Source organism: Colias philodice, chromosome 8 (genome assembly GCF_061535455.1).
Source record: "Colias philodice isolate Cphi_HAF_F1 chromosome 8, ilColPhil1 Martin Lab GWU primary, whole genome shotgun sequence".
NCBI classification, from domain to species: domain Eukaryota; kingdom Metazoa; phylum Arthropoda; class Insecta; order Lepidoptera; family Pieridae; genus Colias; species Colias philodice.
This window is the reverse complement of record NC_143093.1, coordinates 6072204-6086974: the sequence shown is the minus strand read 5'-3', so window position 1 is coordinate 6086974 and position 14771 is coordinate 6072204. Positions and strand designations below refer to the sequence as shown.

The window sequence follows — 14771 nt, the reverse complement described above, 5'->3', positions numbered from 1 at the left end:
ACTTATATGTGCACTCCTTCTTACTTTACATAATGTATGTAATGCGTAAAGCTGTAACGGATAAAGTATGACGTATACATAATATAAATTAGACTTTTATGTATGAATTTAAAAGTTTTTCTTGCAAAAATGACAAGACTGTGACGAAATAAAGTTTCTTGGGAAGCATTTCGCTTTTAAGATCTATATTAAGAGCATAAATAGGGGGAAATTGCTACAGAAGACATCAAAGGATCCAAATAAAATTCACTTATTTGAACAGTCGCTTCGAGTCACATCTGCTTCTAATAAAGTACATGGGGATAAATAAAACGTGCTGTCGTCATATATCCCTGTTATCGGCTGCTGGTAATCGATAAATGGAAACCTGGAAACATTTAATGAAAGGAAAAATAACCTGACAATAATGAAGTGTTTTAATTAATATATTAATGATGTTAAATTAACACATCAACTCTTGGCCTTTTCCATTCTCATTAAGAATTATAATATTTTGTGATGGTAAGGACAACCACATTTTTTATCGAATTTTGCTTTATAATATTATAAGAAAACTTACTAAATATAAGTGTTGTAAGTTAGAATGATAATTTTTTATACAAAGAATAGATGGTATTCATAGGAATGTCCTGTACAGCTTCTATGTAACTAACTATCTATTAAGGAAGGGAAATACTTCATAGGGCTAGGAACCACATCTTGGGGATCAATGACGCACATGAAAAATCCTTTCACTTAATTAAATAACAGATAGTAAAAATACCTTATTACCCTGGTACACTAAATTCCGAGGTTTTAATAAATCCCAAAACAGCTGTCTTAACGTTGCTTATTTACGAAAGTAGGTCAAACCAGTGATAAAGCTAAGAGCACCTGTTAGATGCCCTAGTTTAGCAGGTGGTTTAGTGTGACCTAATATAGGTCTAGCCTGATTAAATTTGCGGTAAGATGCATCTCCGTTATTGGAAAGCTCTACATCATCATTTTGCATATTGTATCGGAGTTTTGAATTAATTAAAAATGCTAACGTCATGACTAGTAGACAAAATAGTTCCACTATTTTATTACAATATTTAAGATATTTTTTCTTCTGATTCAGACAACATTTGTAACTGCGCAATTTGTTTTTGTGAGAATTAGCAGTAAGTAAAAATAAAAATCAATCTTAGAAGCAGATGCAGAAAACATCTGTCCCATGCCCCACTAGCGAACTTTAATCTTTATACATACATATTACCAGAGCCAAATGCCACAAATAACGGACATATTAAAAAATATTTAGGTATTTTTTTTTACATTTCGCCATGTCCAATCCACCTGTTCAATCTCAATATTGATATTAAAAAATAACACATGAGTTAAAGTTCTTTCCATTACACTTCTAAATATTTCAAAAAATATTATGCCATAAAGCAACGAAGTACGAACCCTTTACTGTGTTCAGACATTACTTATCAGTTAATTTACATCTACCTGTAAGTATCTGAGAACCTTTATTCAAATGGCCGAAAGCAAAGCCCTTTACAGTTATTACACGACCAATAATTCAGGAATTAACGAGCTCCTTGGTGTGTCGCGGTCTAATTACTAATAAAAGATTTAACAGGTCCCCAAGCAAAGACATCAAAACGAGTCAACGAGCCACCTCTCCTCAATTTAGGTTAAGTGTTCCGTTATGAGGGCCCTTGCTTCAAATAAAACGCTGTAATTAAATACACGACATTTTCGTCAAAATAATAATACTTACCATTTTTTGTGAACAACCCCACATGCGTATTTACAGAAACTATTACTAGATTCAATTGTGCAGTAACAAAAGTCCTTTCCAAACAGATCCATCCTAACTTAAATAAAATCATTTATTGAAAAAATGCATTATAAAAATACATTTAACTATTTAGTAACTATCACCGGGTCTCCCGTATTGAATAACTATAGGAAAAAACAAAAGCGAATTCAAAAGAAAAAAAAAATCGAACGGCGCCCTCCATTGCATAAATCTAAAAGGAGGCTCTAATTGAATATTCTCTTTGCGTAATGTCGTCTTATTTCACCCTTTTAAAATAAAATATAGGCTGAAAACGAAACATGTAAATTTTATTGTGTCTGGGCGTCCGCCCGACGGGACCGGCCGAGATTTTTTTCACCAACAAAGGTAAAGAAAGTTTTCCCGTATTTTCCGCCAAGTTCTATTGCAATGTTCGTAAAATACTTTCGTGACTTACGGAGTAAGTTATAAAGGAATTGCGTATTGTGAGAAGCGAAACTAACAAATCATTTCTAATGGTTAGCTGGCCATTTCAGGGCACCTAAATGAACAAGTTGTGTTATAACTACGTACGTAGAGGTCATTTAGTGTAGAGCTGTGGATTGGTCAAATTTAAAGTGTTACGTATATAGACTGAAGCAAAGATAAAATGTGAAACAGCGTTTTAATTTTATATATTTTATTATATTGTTAAATAAATTAAATAAATTTAGATTACCTACAATAAGAGCTTAAGGTATGAATACCTTTTCATTGTGTTCAAACATACGAACAACCACATCAATATTACCTGACAAATGTATCAATCATTAACCTATATAATAGGTACCAGTAAATACAATAGCGATCGTCTAATACCCACATAATAATAGAACGGAGAACCCACTAGAACTCGAAGCTAGTTCGCTTCGTGGGTAGTGGTTTACCTTTCACTCCGTTATATTATTTCTGAACCGACTTTTAAGCTACATTAATATAGCAAACTAAATTGTTACTCAAATATTAACAAGCGTCTATTATAATTCGGGTTATTTTACTTAGCGAGAGTTTGTTTAAACAGCTGCTTTATTACGTCAACAATTTTGTTGGTTTAATATAATTAAAACATATTAAACGGGTTAAATACGATTCTGAAGTTTAAACAATAATCAGGATAGCAGTAAACCTAACTATTAAATGTAGGGTCATGTGTGTTATTTAATATGAGCTAGTGTGAGCGTGCCAACAATGAACGCATGGTTTCCGACGATAAAACAGCTGCCGGCTGCTGTACATTACATTTTACTTACCTATAGTCCCATTTTAACGAGAAATTTTTGTATTTACCCGTATTTCATTACAGATAGCTCAGATTTTTTGGAACGATCTTCATTCTTATGATACAATGAATGTTATCCAATGTTATGAAGAAATGAATACGGTGGGTTGGTCGATTGTTATTAAGTAGAGAAAACCAATCTTAAATTATTAGATTCCTCGTTTAATTAGGCTAAGGAAGATTTATATGGCCCATATAATATTTAAGTATTTATCTACTACCTATAAAAAAAACAAACATCAAATTATTACGAGTATAATGTAACTTTAAATATCAAATCTGACATAAATAATCCGTAGACCGGCATAGTACGTCGGCGTCTACGTGAATACAAATAGCAATTTCAGAGTAGACGGTTATTGAACATCGTTCAAACAAGCAAAAATAAACAATGTCTATTTTTCAACCAAGAGAGAACGCAATTTTTACAGACAATAACTCTGTTATAACCATAATAAATATCTATCTCGACGCAATCAAACAGGAAAATTGTGAATTATCCACGAACAAAAATGAAGGTTTAGATGCCAATCAGTGGTTTTATTTAATGCAGTGCTAACAAGGCCTCTCGATGTTGAACCATGATTTCGATGTAGGTACACGTGTGATTCAACGCGAATTTCATAAACAATTGTTCGCTCCCACGGCAAAGAAAAGTTTGTTATATAATACAAACACTATTTTAGAAACAAAACAAAAAGTGAAATTTTGCCGCTTTGGATTATCATTTTTGTATATTTTGTACGTACATAAAGTTTTAATTATTACCCACACCCAATTAATACACACATACTTTACATTATAATTAATGTTTAACATAATAATTTAACTACCTTTTGCCCGCGGTGTTGCAAGGAGGTCGTAATCCATCCGCATATCAAATTACAAGTCCGTTGTGATGTTTTTGTGAGAAAGAATAGATCTTCCTTCCTTCAAGGAGGATTCCTTTAGATTAAATCAAATAGCATAACAAATGAGAGAATATTTTATATTAAATAGATCATTAAACCAAATGGATTCTTCACGCATAACAGAAAGTTAATATCATTGGATAATAAACTTAAAAAATCTCAATCCGCGGCAAAGAGTCTGATATATTTTTCGGAAACGAAATTGCTGTCGTCAGTCGTAAAGCTAAATCTGCGTCGCCTTTTATCGCCAACAAAGTTAACCAAATTTTTAAGAACACGGTTTGGTGCACAAGCTTTGGCAGGGGCGACAAGGTGCCGATGGAAAATAGGATCCCCGGGGATTTGCCGGGACTGACTTACGCAAACGTACCCCGACTCACAACTACACACACAGGGACGAGTAAAATATTCGCGTTCCTCGAACATGTATACAAAATATTGGGAGTAAATACGCCCAGAAAATATTTCATATCAATCAGCTATGTTTGTCAAAATTAGAGAACCGTAATATCGTCTAATTTTAATAAATCGTCCGAAAAATACGCAGGATTCTTGGCTTCAATTCGGAGACATCTTAAATAAGCTTCTTAAACAAAATGTAGGTATATATAATTATTCCAATGTCATTGAGATTTCTTTTGTGTAATTTAGACGATTTTTGTAGCATTTGCCTAAAAATATTTCGTTCATTGGCGAAGAATTGTGTTTTTGACTTAATTAGGTTTATTCTAAAGCTGCTCATCAAATATGTATTAAAAATATTTTACAACAAAATAGTATTATAGGTCTTAAAGTAGAAATAGTCCACGTGGTGTTTATACACATGTTACTAATGAAATATTTTCTTTAGGAAGTTCTTTATTCGAGTTTAAAAGCCCTTGCCCTTACTACACTTTCCACCTTTACTCCTAAACGAGTACACGTAGAAAAACTGAAAATATATTGCGTTATATCTTATTCACGTGTTGAAAAGTGGAAAGTGGGATAAACCGTCAGCCGTACGTGACTGCTCTTGCTTCGGCCGCGGTATCTCATCGCTTTATGCTTTCTTCTTATTCTGATTGTAGCGATTCCAAGTGCAACGTTTTATCTTATGTAACAATTTCCGAGCGCTTTACGGTACGAATTGTCCATGTGCTTTGTGAGTTCGCGACTCTTGTATTCGTAACTGTATCTCATTTTGTGTTTCATTTCAAAGAGTGCTATTTTGTTTCGATTGAAAGGAATAAATTGTAAATAAGTCTGAGATGCCATGTCACGAGTATATCTAAATAAAACTTTCGTGATTTTCTCGTCTTAAATTGAAAGTTGTGACGGAATTTTTCTTGAAACTTATTTAGGCGCCTTGAGAGTAAAACTTCAAGGTCGCATCATGGCAATACCGTCACGTCATGGAGTATGGCGACGATTTTGGTATCTTTGAATTTTGTCAAATAAATTTCACTTCTGACACGCTCTTTTTTGTAAATAGCCAATTAGCCATTAGCTGTTCAAAATATAAAATCCAGTAGGTATATATCTACATTGACAATATTTTTAGCAACATAGAAACAAAGTAAAAGCATCGCGGAACCAAAACCAACATGTGACCCAAATGCAGTCCCTATCAGCGTTTAACTCACTCTTGATCTATAACGCTACAGTAATCACAATAATTAATTGTTTATGCACATTTGATTTTAAGGCGTAAAAAAATACACTTACATCACTTCCGTATGAATTAAGTCTCGGTAACAATTGTAATAATGTAAATTGATCATTATTGCGTACGCACGGCGTGAATAATTAAACAAGAATTGTTTATTAGAACGGCGCGGACGATTGAATCGTTGCGGAAAAATAAATCCTTCAAGTACATTGTCGCTATGTAAAAGAGAGTGGTTCTCTGATCCGGGTCACGATATTTATAGGTAGTGTTAACCGCGAGGTGTTGCTTTATACTTTTACTTTACCCATCTCGACATTATTTAATACTTAACGAAGGAAACGGTAACTATAAGTAGACAATAATTACGTTATTCGTTAAAATCATCTTAACAATCGGTCTAAAGATTTCACTTCTCTTTGAAAAATTATTTTCAAATTTACACCTGTACAGTGTACCTAATTAGTGATTACTAATTAAATAATGATATATTATTATGTTAAATCTTGTTATAGCATCAAAGCTTAATAATTTACAAAATCACACAGTTATATTCAAATGAAAATACGCTTTGAAATCATTTGACTGATTAATTAAAATATATTGTGTTACAATTGATTGAAACATGAATAACATTTCATCAATTCGCGTAACTAATTGGGTACAACCCGGTACAAATAAGTCGGTTTGTTAACTAGCAAATTGATATTTTAACGTCATTATCGTGGCAATAAACATCAAAAATATACCTACTTCAAGAACTACGATTATTATAAACGTATCTGGAGCGTTGTAAAGAAGTTATTAATTTTAACATGGTTCTGGAGTGCTCTTTAGAATTTGCCGGTAAAAATTTCTGAAATTCTCCATAAAGCCTTTTGACTCCAACTAGATTTTATAAAGCTCCAACGAGTCAAGCAAGGTCTTTGTGGTACAAACTAAGTCAGTGCGCTACATTACGACCTTCGTGCTCACTGTGAAATCTCATAACAATGGAAACATTTTTTCTGGAACTTGACATCAAAATGTATTTAACACTCACTCAGTAATCGAAAACACGAAATGGAAATCTTCTCAATTGCCGTAAGCTTACCTGAAACAATGACATGTTTACATTATACAATAATATCATAAACAATTAAAGATAATAATACAATAGCACTCTTACTTCCTACAATAGAACTATTAAAACATAAGAGTAAAATACTGATCGCTTTAGATTAATGTAACAATTGACCTACATACGTGTCAAAGTATGAAAGAAATGTAATTAATCCGATGGCAACGTTATAAACCATCTCTGTGTGAAGTAATGTTTCATTCAATTCCTTATGATATTGAAGGTGCAAAAATTGGACCGTAGTAAGCTTATTGCAAAAAGTAATCTTCACCTGATTAAAATATGGGTTAGCATTGTCAAAATGTTTTGTAAAATCAAAGATAACGATTGCCCAAACTAAAGCGAATATCGCATGTAACAGATAGATAAAAATATTGTGAGCTGTAAATTCCATATAAGGTACACTGTTATGGTAGGTATAGGTATAACAGATAATTTCTGTCTGATAGCCAAATACAGATCCACAAAGTGAATACGCAGTGTAACCAGCAAAATTACCTAACCGCAAACATCGACGTGCACAAGTTTCAAATTCAACTCTATTTATTTGTGCAAAACTAGTTTAACCTATTAAATTGCTCGCTCAATTTTGCGTTAGTCATAATCACAGAAGGATTAACGAGGCATTTAAAATATCAAAACGTTTCATATTGTTTATAGATGAAAATTAAACTATTTGTTAAAATCCTTTCATAACTAATAAACAATATCGGATTACTGATAATTGTAAATAACTACTTTGAAAATAACAATACTGATTTTGTGGTAATTTAAAATTATAGCTGTAATATTTCGGAGCTAATAATGATATGAGGCAGGTTTCGCGATCATTATATGGGTTTATTGTGTACACTGAAAATGTTTTAAATTGAGGTAATGAGTATAAAACTCGTACTAATTAACATAGGGAACTATATTTTCTATCACCAAAATTTATATTTGTCATCAAGTTGTATCACCTAATAAATAGATCTATCACCACGAAATATTTTCGTTCTCAGATAAACAAAAATTGTTCCCAGGTATGAATTATCAAATTAATGTTAATATATGTGTAAAATAAGAGATCAATAACCAATAAAATTATATTGCATTACATGAATATAAACTTCGTTCTTATAATAACAGTTTTTTTACTTAAATAATAGCTCTGTGCTCAGAATGGTAGATCTGTCACCAAATAAGTCGATTATCGATCCCTGACTGCGACTCCTTTTTATTTGATATTTTGTCACCAATACAGTAGTAACATTTTATTTCGTTCAGATATTAAATTAATAGTATTCGTAACCAATTTAATACATCAATTTATAATTTTAATGAAAAAATGATCAAAGGGGCGGAGACAAATTGGCGCGCTTTAAAAATTGACCAATGATGACCAAATGATTATTCAGTGGTTATCATTTTTAAGAATAAATATTGATTATTTTAACTTTAATTAAGTGTTTTATCTACTATTCTGCTAGCCATAAGCCAGCTATTTTAAACCAGCGCTGATTGTTCAGTGGTAATTATTTTAAACAATAAATATTGATTATTTTGACTTTAATTGTTTTATTTACTACTCTGCTAAAAAAAATATTTAAATATAATTTATACTACCAGTGGAAATTTAGAACCTTGGGAGTCTAGTTAAGTAGCAGCTTAAGTAGCAGAATCTTTTGGTTGAAACGATGATGACAACCCTAATTGTTTATTTGAACTTAATGCAATTTTCTAGTAACATAATATGATTTATTGGTGATCTCTTTAAATTAGTTTGCTTAAATACTTATTAGGACACACCTATTATAATACATACAAAAACATTTATTTGGTACTAGACCTTATATCTCAGGATTTTAGGTGATTTATTGTGGAACTGATTTTGCTTTGTTTGGTGACTACATTTTGGTGACAGATCTACTATTTTGAGGACAAACCCTATTATTTAAGAAACACAAAACTAATTAAATTGGTGATAGCTTAAATGATACCCATTAACATAACAAATCGGAACAATTTTTGAGATTGATGTTCGAGTATACTTTACACGTCAATTATTATGGCCGTTTTCCTTGTAATAAACTTAGAATTTTAATTAATGAGTGTACTAATCAAGTTATAAGCTCAATAAAACTGTACCTAAGGATATTATAAAGCAGGAACGATGTTTTGTTTGTTTAATTGTTTGTTATTACACTCCTTAATTAGTATAGAAGACTACATAGGTCTTCAAGGCTTTTAAAAATTGTTTTACCATTAGAAAGCCAAACGTTTACCGAGTAACATTTTAATTTCTCGTCAAACTACAAAATACATGTCTGTCTGTAAAACGAAACAATATTTTTTTTAATCACAACATTTTTAGGAATCATTCGAAACATTCTTATCCATCGGTTATATTTAACTGCATTCTAATGACGGCTACCGAATTCCACTTTCCCATCGAAGCATGTACTTACGTTCAGGTTTTTAACAAGCGGTCAATTTAGGCCAATTTGTGGGAATATACCTACCGACTGGCTTTGAAACGCCCGTGATTGATGCTTTCTTTTACTTTAGTTATGTCTTCTTGTTCAAGGCTCGACATAGAATTCTTTCTCACGGCTTCACGCGGCCCACGTTACTTCGCGATTTGCTACGACCTGGTATTCATTGAATTTATAACGAGTATTTCCTTTGATATTTACGATTACTTTGTGAGATATTTGAATAGATTTGACGTTAAGATGCTTGTGAGTTCCATTTTAATAATTTAGCAACATGTATGTGAATTCGATAAGGAAATATAGGGATTAATAATGTTACCTGTATTTTGTTTTAATATTATACCAATATTTGTCGAAAATATTTTCGGCAAATTTAATTGATGATATACTATCACTATAGTTGATGTAACAAATAATATGAACATTCCTTCATCTGATTGCGTCTATCTTAAAGTCAATTCTTAGAACATATCTCTAACTTAAATTTTAATTAGCTACAATCCATAAATACCTTTATTGCATAGAACATTTATTTCGAATCGAATGAGCGAGGATTTAAAAAGCATTTCGTAATTACTTTTTCTATTCAGTGCGCGTGAAATTGACGATCGAGAAAATAGGACGAATTAAGCTCGTAATGGGCTTTTGGTGGCATAAATAGATAAATAAAGAGTTCATTGACAGTGCAATGTCGGCGGGCTAAAGCTGTTTGGACGACAGCCATCATTAACGGATCATTGCTCAAGTTCTTTGAAGTCAGCCATATTGTAGCCATATAATTTAAAAGACTGTATAGATCAAGCCAAAAAGGTTGAATAAGGGTCCTCATTTAAATTTATGTAGCAAAATACAATAAATAATTTGGAAAATCCAAAAGTGCACGCCTCATAATTTTTTTTTAATAAATATTTATTAATTATTATTTTTGTTTATTTAATAACAATTAAACCACATCGAATCAGACCCTGAAAAATGAAAGGGTTCTATTCCTGAGCATACTCAAGCGTAAGAGAAAAAAAAAGACTCGATTAGTAAAGTATTTCGGTCGCTATCGTGTTAACAAGAAAAAGGATCCGCACATACAGACACACGGACGTCCAAGACAGAACTTTTTTAAACTGTTTTTTAACTAGTTTAAATAACAAAAATGACATCAAAAATATCATGAACGTTAAAAATAGTGTTTTTTCTTAATATGTGTGTGTATGTATTATCTTACAAGTGCAATGTATGATACATAAAGACATTTTAAGTTTGAAAAATCAGATGTTTTGCGCGAAGTGACAGTAGTACCCACCTCAACGCTTCGCTTATGAGGCGTGCAATTACTGTGCATCTTATTTGATTTGATTGCGTTTTCACTTTCATTAGTTACGGAAAATAATATGTTTGATGCAAAGCTACTATTTTTTGTTTTGGTAGCTTTTAGCGTTGCCTTTTATATTAGTATTAACTATTAAGTAAAAAATATGCATCTGGATCCAAAGCAAGCAATATGTACTTTAAAAAACTTTTTTTTTTGCTTCGCACACTTAAATAAAGTTAAGTGATGTGGTTTTGTTGATTGATATTGCAATTCTACAAACCTCAGTATACAATCATACTTTAATTAAATTTGAAAAGTTTTTACGATTCAGGCTAATCGATATGAAAATTCGTAAACCCTATATATACATATAGGCAGCATAAAATGTTCGAGCGTCGACCTCTGTACCGGTTCTGAAGACCCGCCACTACGATTTGTCTCATAGTAACTGCACCAGCGCATGCATGCTCTGATTCCATTGTTTACACGACAAAGAACTATAAAATAACGGTTTGATAACTGCGTTTGCATATTGTTTGACGCATGCTATTCAAATACATATATGTAATCGTTGGGGACAATATTATGGTAAACAGATACACTTTTTTGAATATTTTTCGAAACCATTGACGTAGAATATCGTTTTCAGTTCATCGCATTAAGCGACTATTTTTTATTTATTTAATGAGCTTTTCCGAGACTAATATTCTCTTTAAATTATAATTTATCTTATATTTTCTTCGTGTATAATAACTTACTTAATGATGATGAGCTAAAAGATTTCTAATTCAGATGACATTTTATTTTTATTTTACTAGCTCCAGTTGAATCTGTATGAAATATGAATTACTAGATTTCCGCCCGCGGCTTCGCCCGCGTTTTCAAAGGAAAACCCGTATAGTTCCCGTTCCCGTGGGATTTCCGGGATAAAACCTATCCTATGTGTTAATCCAAGTTACCCTCTATATGTGTGCTAAATTTCATTGTAATCGGTTCAGTAGTTTTTACGTGAAAGAGTAACAAACATCCATACATCCATACATCCATACATCCATACATTTATACATCCATAAATCCTTACAAACTTTCGCCTTTATAATAGTATTAAGATAAATGGTAGACGGTGCGATAGGCTTTTTTTACGTAGGTAATTTTAAATACATATTTTAGTTTTCTCAAAAGATCCATAGCCGAATTTTCGAATTAAAAAGTCTGTAGTCTGTACCAACATCCAATTCAGTACCATGATAAGTGATATAATTACGTATTTTTATGATCGAAAATTTTCATGACTAGCCACTCGTGCTGGTTTCAGAGGTAGCCTCTCATTATTCACACACATCTGTTACAAAATATTACGCGAAAAAGTTTTTATATAACGCTACATTTTATGTCTGTAATCAACTTTTTCATAATTGAATTTCAAAATGGCGCCTTTTTGATGTAAATTTTGTTAAAAAATATCGTGTTCATTAAAAGTTGGTGTTAGATTACATTGTAATTCGTATTGTGCTAATACGTTTATATAATTAAAAGCAAAATATTGTATGTAAAATAAAATATAAAGTACTTCTTTTCGTTCTTAACAGATAGACCAAAAAAATCACATTTGACGTCGCCCTAACACTCCTAAATTTACTACCTAGTCAATCATAGAGAGTGCCTTCCAACGTTATTATTAAGGAAGTATACACAAAATTCAAACAAATGTGGTCGACAGCAGCTATAATTCACGCATCATTTTGGAACAAAGGCCAATCAAGTTAGCAGCTAAGCGAAAGGGAGGACAGAAACCTTGTTACCATCGTTTCCCACGAGCCGCGAATCGCGATGTGTACGTAGAATCATTTATCTCCCTCACACTTGGATCTCCGCTATGCACTAAAAAGAAATGGCAACAAGAAAAACTACTGGCAAAGAAGGACATGGACGTCTGTAATAAACGTATATTTAGGTCAATGTGCTTGTTAAGCCTACTGAAATGGATACTTTCGATACTAAATTGCTATGTCAAATCAAAAAAAAAGATTTCTTAAGATTTACTTCGACGAACTGATTCGTAGAACCGATTTCAAGGAGACATTTAGTTATTAAATGACATGTGCGTTAATAACGTAGACCGTACATCGACGCAATAATATTCTTGTATTTTATAAATTAAACTTGTTTTAATGTTAAAAAACCGTGTAATGCACTATACGAGGTATTAAATGTCGTAACTTGACATTAAATGCGCATTACATGTTATAATCTCACTATTATAAATAATTTAAGTTTATCTGTAAACTTTTAAACACGCAGTCATGTACCAAAACTCATGGGCCAAATGTACGTAAGCATTTGCTCACAATGATGTCTTTGAAATCTGATACATATTATTATATCCCACAAGGATAAGAAAATCAATTCCCCCGACTTAAAAGAACTTTACGAACAAAAAAACACAACACAAAAACTAAAGTACCCATAGAGCAAGCGAGACATCACGGAACTTAACATTTCAATAGCAGGTAGACAACTACTGACAACGCAATCTGTACCCAAGATCCTTTTAACAATGGGGAAAAAATAAGAAACGCAAGAAGGGTGGGTATAAAAGGAAAGACTTAGAAATAGTCGTCACTTTTTTTTTGTTTGCAATTACATGACACTATTTATCAGTAGACCTACAAGGTTTAAAAACGCAAACAAATCATATTTGTGTTAATATGTATTTACATTTTACATGAAGAAAGCTAAATAAATAAATACTTTGTCTAATTGAAATATATAATTATAAAGGACCTCTTCATTAGGTATATTAATGCCATATAAGTAACTAAATATTTTTGGAGGTTATTTACGTAAATACGTTGATATTTGGATTTAGTAAAAAAATATAGGTATTTACATAAAATATCATAATTAGTAATTACATAAAAGAAAACAACAATCAAAAACTGTAACTCCATTCAATGGATTCAGTGATTTCACCGATACTACATTTTACTATATTCAATTTGAAAACCTCTTAATCACTGAACCTACCTTTGACCTATAAATTTAGAGAATCCCGCATTAATTATACGCTTTTGCATATAGCTAGGCCTCGATACACAAGCAGAAACTAATCAAGCTTGCTTCGTAGCTTCAATAGCGAATTTCCACTCAAATTAGGTTATTGTTGCGGTATTCATAGCGCAGAGGCATATTATAGCAGGTAAAAGTCCCTTTTCAAACTACACCCTTACAGTGTGGGCGCACGTGTTTCAAATATAATAAATCACTGTCCCCCGATGTATAATACCGTTGAGTTATTGATTACATAAATCTTCGATACGTTATTATAGGTGTGTACGTATCTGACGTACGAGCATAAAAACTTTGTCCTTAACATAAGATTATGTGTTAAGGATCTTAATCGAGGAAGCTATAAGAGTAAATGCAATATACTCTACGCAATTGAATTAACATGCTGAGAGTTTGTTGAGGGTTATACACTATACAGCCAGAGTATAACCGTAATGAATAGCATTCTGATAGATCGAGTCTGATCGAGTTTAAAGTTTAAACCAATTACTCGTCTACGTAGAAATTTACAATTAATTGACATAAGTGTATTATTTGTTAAGACATAATAATTAGTAAATATTAATATAAGAACAGAAAACTTAACACGATTAATATTGTCTGAATAACTAATATATTACTTTGCAGTTACATAATTATAAAGACAGAGTGAAGCCAATTAACATTCTATATAATTTTACAGCGCTCAAGTCGTTTCATAACATAGGTACAATTAAATAGAGCAAAAGCTTATACGATCCTTACAAAACATCCCGCTCTGAGTCATTCTCTTTGTTATGGGCCCAAAACCAGTTTAACGAAAAAAAAATGATGCGGCAAGCTGACCTGCGTACCCGCAAGTTTACGTACGCTCTGCGTGTGTGCTTTCGTGTGTCTCGTATTTAGTCTGTGTGCACCGAAGTTAGCAAGTCTCGACCAGTTCGATGAGGTTGAATGAAGATTGAACTGATACTTTCTACCCGCTGCTCTAGCGGAACGGCCTATTACCGAAGTCTTACTACTTTTGTAGTGCGTACTAAATGCTTAATACCAATTACTTTTTTGTTTTGTTTTAATGACGCCGTTACTCCGTCTATTGTGTGGACGTAATTCTGGAAAAAAGATTTCTCCGTTGAGTTGAAGCAAATATAAATTAAATGGGTACACCAGGTGCAAATTCC

General features: G+C 32.2%; 1 protein-coding gene across 1 annotated transcript in view; it reads right to left on the bottom strand.

The window, feature by feature from the left end:
• The window catches only part of LOC149486570 (uncharacterized), a 75849-nt gene that overhangs the window by 45892 nt on the left and 15186 nt on the right, over positions 1-14771 (bottom strand). The gene's annotated exons all lie outside the window — the stretch shown is intronic.